The sequence below is a fragment of the Hesperophylax consimilis genome, chromosome 28 (assembly GCF_061612785.1).
Source record: "Hesperophylax consimilis isolate HC1 chromosome 28, BYU_Hcon_1.0, whole genome shotgun sequence".
Classification (NCBI taxonomy): Eukaryota; Metazoa; Arthropoda; class Insecta; order Trichoptera; family Limnephilidae; genus Hesperophylax; species Hesperophylax consimilis.
In genome coordinates, this window is record NC_142863.1 from 23,075,065 (window position 1) to 23,082,931 (window position 7,867).

At 30.9% G+C, this 7,867-nt stretch overlaps 2 non-coding genes across 2 annotated transcripts; both read left to right on the forward strand.

Annotated features, from left to right (window-relative positions):
* The first annotated feature begins 733 nt into the window (after window positions 1–733).
* On the forward strand, window positions 734–852 carry LOC149410391 (5S ribosomal RNA). The gene has a single exon (XR_016305067.1). It is a non-coding gene; the product is annotated as a 5S ribosomal RNA (ribosomal RNA).
* Window positions 853–1,174: 322 nt separating this feature from the next.
* LOC149410392 (5S ribosomal RNA) lies at window positions 1,175–1,293 on the forward strand. Its single transcript, XR_016305070.1, has one exon. It is a non-coding gene; the product is annotated as a 5S ribosomal RNA (ribosomal RNA).
* The last annotated feature ends 6,574 nt before the right edge of the window (window positions 1,294–7,867 follow it).

Sequence of the window (7,867 nt, forward strand, 5' to 3'; positions counted from 1 at the left end):
TGGGCACTAATTTCAGACTTGGGTTCGAACTAAAAAATACATTTTTTTAGGCTCTCTTGGACAAAACGTGTAGAGTTTTTAGAATTGTGATTAGAATCATTGTCAAAAACGAAATCAGTCACAAAATATGCATAAAGTTGAATTTTTCGGAACAATCATCATTCCTATGGGCACTAATTTCAGACTTGGATACGAACTAAAAAACACATTTTTTCAGGTTTTTTGTACCAAACGGGCAAAAATTTAATATCAGTGATAAGAATCATTGTACAAAACTAAATCAGTCACAACATCTGCATAAAGTTGAATTTAAGGAAGAATCATTATTCTTATAGGCACTAATTTCAGACTTGGGTTCGAACTAAAAATGGGTGTGTCAAGCCTACGCAAGACAGAAGTGAAACTTCTAGTATTCTTCTCTCTCTCTCTTTTCATTTCATTCTCTCTTTTTTTCTGTCTATTGACATATTTATAAGTAGCATGTGATAAAAAAAATTAAAAGTTATAAAAAAAGAAAAAAAAAATTAGTTAAAGCGGGGATCGAACCTCGGTTCTTCACGACCACAGTCGTGCGCTCTGCCTGTAGACAGCGAAGATGAGTTAGGAGAGTGAGTTAAACTAGGTATATAATATTTACACCTTGCTAATGTTTTCAGTATTATTAGGGCTTTTTTATACTAATTTTCATATATTTATTGGCAGGTAGAGTAGAAATTAATATTGTTTAGCGTTTGCCAACGACCATACCATGTTGAACACACCGGTTCTCGTCCGATCACCGAAGTTAAGCAACATTGGGCGCGGTCAGTACTTGGATGGGTGACCGCTTGGGAACACCGCGTGCCGTTGGCCTATTTTTTATTTTAATTTCATGTTTTTTTTATTTTTTTATCATTACTATAATTAATAATATCATAAAATTCTTTAACTTTTCAAGTATGCTACAGGCCTAAAATATTACTTAGTGGATTGATATTATGGTCAACCATTGAAAAAAAAAATTCCTACAAACTTATTAATGTAATTACGATCTTTTTCAAGCGCGTATGTAATGATTATTTTTATCAACCTCGCACACACCTTGCTAATTTTTTCAATATTATTAGGGCTTTTTTATACTAATTTTCATATATTTATTGGCAGGTAGAATAGAAATTAATATTGTTTAACTTTTGCCAACGACCATACCATTTTGAACACACCGGTTCTCGTCCGATCACCGAAGTTAAGCAACATTGGGCGCGGTCAGTACTTGGATGGGTGACCGCTTGGGAACACCGCGTGCCGTTGGCCCATTTTTTATTTTAATTTTATGTTTTTTTTCATTTTTTTATCGTTAACATCATAAAAAATTTTATATCATTCTTTAACTTTTCAATTATGCTACAGGCCTAAAATATTACTTAGTGGATTGATATTATGGTCAACCATTAAAAAAAAAAAATTCCTTAAAAACAAAAAAATAATATTCCATGGCCGAGAATCGAACTCGGATCAACTGCTTCGAAAGCAACTATGCTGACCATTACACCACCAACGCCAGTTGTCGAGATGAGCTAAGAAGCATTTATATTTTACTTCAAAACTTTTACTACATCAAATGAACTTTAATCGGTCCCGCATTTTCGTTTCGGTCATGAGTTGGTTTTACTCCTCGAAATTGCATGACGCGCGTAAAGAAGTTTCACTTCAAAAATAGATTTTTTCAGGTTTTTTGTACCAAACGGGCAAAAATTTTAGATCAGTGATAAGAATCATTGTACAAAACTTAATCAGTCACAACATCTGCATAAAGTTGAATTGTAGGAAGAATCATTATTCTTATAGGCACTAATTTCAGACTTGGGTTCGAACTAAAAAACACATTTTTTCAGGTTTTTTGTACCAAACGGGCAAAAATTTAATATCAGTGATAAGAATCATTGTACAAAACAAAATCAGTCACAACATCTGCATAAAGTTGAATTTAAGGAAGAATCATTATTTTTATAGGCACTAATTTCAGACTTGGGTTCGAACTAAAAAATAAATTTTTTCAGGTTTTTTGTACCAAACGGGCAAAAATTTTAGATCAGTGATAAGAATCATTGTACAAAACTTAATCAGTCACAACATCTGCATAAAGTTGAATTTTAGGAAGAATCATTATTCTTATAGGCACTAATTTCAGACTTGGGTTCGAACTAAAAAACACATTTTTTCAGGTTTTTTGTACCAAACGGGCAAAAATTTAATATCAGTGATAAGAATCATTGTACAAAACTAAATCAGTCACAACATCTGCATAAAGTTGAATTTTAGGAAGAATCATTATTCTTATAGGCAATAATTTCAGACTTGGGTTCGAACTAAAAAATACATTTTTTCAGGTTTTTTGTACCAAACGGGCAAAAATTTAATATCAGTGATAAGAATAATTGTACAAAACTAAATCAGTCACAACAGCTGCATAAAGTTGAATTTTATTATTCTTATAGGCACTAATTTCAGACTTGGATTCGAACTAAAAATACATTTTTTCAGGCTCTCTTTGACAAAACGTGTTGATTTATTAGAATTGTGATTAGAATCATTGCCAAAAACGAAATCAGTCACAAAATATGCATAAAGTTGAATTTTAGGAAAAATCACAATTTTTATGGGCACTTATTTCAGACTTGGGTTCGAACTAAAAAATACATTTTTTCAGGCTCTCTCGGACAAAACGTGTTGATTTTTTAATTGTCAAAAACGAAATCAGTCACAGAATATGCATAAAGTTGAATTTTAGGAAAAATCATCATTCCTATGGGCACTTATTTCAGACTTGGGTTCGAACTAAAAAATACATTTTTTCAGGCTCTCTCGGACAAAACGTGTTGATTTTTTAATTGTCAAAAACGAAATCAGTCACAGAATATGCATAAAGTTGAATTTTAGGAAAAATCATCATTCCTATGGGCACTAATTTCAGACTTGGGTTCGAACTAAAAAATACATTTTTCAGGCATTTTTGTACCAAACGGGCTGAAATTTAAGATAAGTGATAAGAATCATTGTACGAAACTAAATCAGTCACAACATCTGCATTAAGTTGAATTTTAGGAAAAGTCATTATTCTTATAGGCACTAATTTTAGACTTGGGTTCGAACTAAAAAGGCATTTTTTTCAGGCTCTATCGGACAAAACGTGTTGATTTTTTAGAATTGTGATAAGAATCATTGTCATAAACGAAATCAGTAGCAAAATCTGCAAAAAGTTGAATTTGAGGAAAAATCATCATTCCTATGGACACTAATTTCAGACTTGGGTTCGAACTAAAAAATACATTTTTTCAGGCTTTTTTGTACATAACGGGCTAAAATTTAAGATAAGTGATAAGAATCATTGAACAAAACTAAATCAGTAACAAAATGTACATAAACTAGATTTTTTGGAAAAGTCATTATTCTTATAGGCACTAATTTCAGACGTGGGTTCGAACTAAAAAATACATTTTTTTAGGCTCTCTTGGACAAAACGTGTAGAGTTTTTAGAATTGTGATTAGAATCATTGTCAAAAACGAAATCAGTCACAAAATATGCATAAAGTTGAATTTTTCGGAACAATCATCATTCCTATGGGCACTAATTTCAGACTTGGATACGAACTAAAAAACACATTTTTTCAGGTTTTTTGTACCAAACGGGCAAAAATTTAATATCAGTGATAAGAATCATTGTACAAAACTAAATCAGTCACAACATCTGCATAAAGTTGAATTTAAGGAAGAATCATTATTCTTATAGGCACTAATTTCAGACTTGGGTTCGAACTAAAAAATACATTTTTTCAGGTTTTTTGTACCAAACGGGCAAAAATTTTAGATCAGTGATAAGAATCATTGTACAAAACTTAATCAGTCACAACATCTGCATAAAGTTGAATTGTAGGAAGAATCATTATTCTTATAGGCACTAATTTCAGACTTGGGTTCGAACTAAAAAACACATTTTTTCAGGTTTTTTGTACCAAACGGGCAAAAATTTAATATCAGTGATAAGAATCATTGTACAAAACAAAATCAGTCACAACATCTGCATAAAGTTGAATTTAAGGAAGAATCATTATTCTTATAGGCACTAATTTCAGACTTGGGTTCGAACTAAAAAATACATTTTTTCAGGTTTTTTGTACCAAACGGGCAAAAATTTTAGATCAGTGATAAGAATCATTGTACAAAACTTAATCAGTCACAACATCTGCATAAAGTTGAATTTTAGGAAGAATCATTATTCTTATAGGCACTAATTTCAGACTTGGGTTCGAACTAAAAAACACATTTTTTCAGGTTTTTTGTACCAAACGGGCAAAAATTTAATATCAGTGATAAGAATAATTGTACAAAACTAAATCAGTCACAACAGCTGCATAAAGTTGAATTTTAGGAAGAATCATTATTCTTATAGGCAATAATTTCAGACTTGGGTTCGAACTAAAAAATACATTTTTTCAGGTTTTTTGTACCAAACGGGCAAAAATTTAATATCAGTGATAAGAATAATTGTACAAAACTAAATCAGTCACAACAGCTGCATAAAGTTGAATTTTATTATTCTTATAGGCACTAATTTCAGACTTGGGTTCGAACTAAAAATACATTTTTTCAGGCTCTCTTGGACAAAACGTGTTGATTTATTAGAATTGTGATTAGAATCATTGCCAAAAACGAAATCAGTCACAAAATATGCATAAAGTTGAATTTTAGGAAAAATCACAATTCCTATGGGCACTTATTTCAGACTTGGGTTCGAACTAAAAAATACATTTTTTCAGGCTCTCTCGGACAAAACGTGTTGATTTTTTAATTGTCAAAAACGAAATCAGTCACAGAATATGCATAAAGTTGAATTTTAGGAAAAATCATCATTCCTATGGGCACTTATTTCAGACTTGGGTTCGAACTAAAAAATACATTTTTTCAGGCTCTCTCGGACAAAACGTGTTGATTTTTTAATTGTCAAAAACGAAATCAGTCACAGAATATGCATAAAGTTGAATTTTAGGAAAAATCATCATTCCTATGGGCACTAATTTCAGACTTGGGTTCGAACTAAAAAATACATTATTCAGGCATTTTTGTACCAAACGGGCTGAAATTTAAGATAAGTGATAAGAATCATTGTACGAAACTAAATCAGTCACAACATCTGCATTAAGTTGAATTTTAGGAAAAGTCATTATTCTTATAGGCACTAATTTTAGACTTGGGTTCGAACTAAAAAGGCATTTTTTTCAGGCTCTATCGGACAAAACGTGTTGATTTTTTAGAATTGTGATAAGAATCATTGTCATAAACGAAATCAGTAGCAAAATCTGCAAAAAGTTGAATTTGAGGAAAAATCATCATTCCTATGGACATTAATTTCAGACTTGGGTTCGAACTAAAAAATACATTTTTTCAGGCTTTTTTGTACCTAACGGGCTAAAATTTAAGATAAGTGATAAGAATCATTGAACAAAACTAAATCAGTAACAAAATGTACATAAACTAGATTTTTTGGAAAAGTCATTATTCTTATAGGCACTAATTTCAGACGTGGGTTCGAACTAAAAAATACATTTTTTCAGGCTCTCTCGGACAAAACGTGTTGATTTTTTAATTGTCAAAAAAGAAATCAGTCACAGAATATGCATAAAGTTGAATTTTAGGAAAAATCATCATTCCTATGGGCACTAATTTCAGACTTGGGTTCGAACTAAAAAATACATTTTTTTAGGCTCTCTTGGACAAAACGTGTAGAGTTTTTAGAATTGTGATTAGAATCATTGTCAAAAACGAAATCAGTCACAAAATATGCATAAAGTTGAATTTTTCGGAACAATCATCATTCCTATGGGCACTAATTTCAGACTTGGATACGAACTAAAAAACACATTTTTTCAGGTTTTTTGTACCAAACGGGCAAAAATTTAATATCAGTGATAAGAATCATTGTACAAAACTAAATCAGTCACAACATCTGCATAAAGTTTAATTTAAGGAAGAATCATTATTCTTATAGGCACTAATTTCAGACTTGGGTTCGAACTAAAAAATACATTTTTTCAGGTTTTTTGTACCAAACGGGCAAAAATTTTAGATCAGTGATAAGAATCATTGTACAAAACTTAATCAGTCACAACATCTGCATAAAGTTGAATTGTAGGAAGAATCATTATTCTTATGGGCACTAATTTCAGACTTGGGTTCGAACTAAAAAACACATTTTTTCAGGTTTTTTGTACCAAACGGGCAAAAATTTAATATCAGTGATAAGAATCATTGTACAAAACAAAATCAGTCACAACATCTGCATAAAGTTGAATTTAAGGAAGAATCATTATTCTTATAGGCACTAATTTCAGACTTGGGTTCGAACTAAAAAATACATTTTTTCAGGTTTTTTGTACCAAACGGGCAAAAATTTTAGATCAGTGATAAGAATCATTGTACAAAACTTAATCAGTCACAACATCTGCATAAAGTTGAATTTTAGGAAGAATCATTATTCTTATAGGCACTAATTTCAGACTTGGGTTCGAACTAAAAAACACATTTTTTCAGGTTTTTTGTACCAAACGGGCAAAAATTTAATATCAGTGATAAGAATCATTGTACAAAACTAAATCAGTCACAACATCTGCATAAAGTTGAATTTTAGGAAGAATCATTATTCTTATAGGCACTAATTTCAGACTTGGGTTCGAACTAAAAAATACATTTTTGCAGGTTTTTTGTACCAAACGGGCAAAAATTTAATATCAGTGATAAGAATAATTGTACAAAACTAAATCAGTCACAACAGCTGCATAAAGTTGAATTTTAGGAAGAATCATTATTCTTATAGGCACTAATTTCAGACTTGGGTTCGAACTAAAAATACATTTTTTCAGGCTCTCTTGGACAAAACGTGTTGATTTATTAGAATTGTGATTAGAATCATTGTCAAAAACGAAATCAGTCACAAAATATGCATAAAGTTGAATTTTAGGAAAAATCACCATTCCTATGGGCACTTATTTCAGACTTGGGTTCGAACTAAAAAATACATTTTTTCAGGCTCTCTCGGACAAAACGTGTTGATTTTTTAATTGTCAAAAACGAAATCAGTCACAGAATATGCATAAAGTTGAATTTTAGGAAAAATCATCATTCCTATGGGCACTAATTTCAGACTTGGGTTCGAACTAAAAAATACATTATTCAGGCATTTTTGTACCAAACGGGCTGAAATTTAAGATAAGTGATAAGAATCATTGTACGAAACTAAATCAGTCACAACATCTGCATTAAGTTGAATTTTAGGAAAAGTCATTATTCTTATAGGCACTAATTTTAGACTTGGGTTCGAACTAAAAAGTCATTTTTTTCAGGCTCTATCGGACAAAACGTGTTGATTTTTTAGAATTGTGATAAGAATTATTGTCATAAACGAAATCAGTAGCAAAATCTGCAAAAAGTTGAATTTTAGGAAAAATCATCATTCCTATGGACACTAATTTCAGACTTGGGTTCGAACTAAAAAATACATTTTTTCAGGCTTTTTTGTACCTAACGAGCTAAAATTTAAGATAAGTGATAAGAATCATTGAACAAAACTAAATCAGTAACAAAATGTACATAAACTAGATTTTTTGGAAAAGTCATTATTCTTATAGGCACTAATTTCAGACGTGGGTTCGAACTAAAAAATACATTTTTTCAGGCTCTCTCGGACAAAACGTGTTGATTTTTTAATTGTCAAAAAAGAAATCAGTCACAGAATATGCATAAAGTTGAATTTTAGGAAAAATCATCATTCCTATGGGCACTAATTTCAGACTTGGGTTCGAACTAAAAAATACATTTTTTTAGGCTCTTTTGG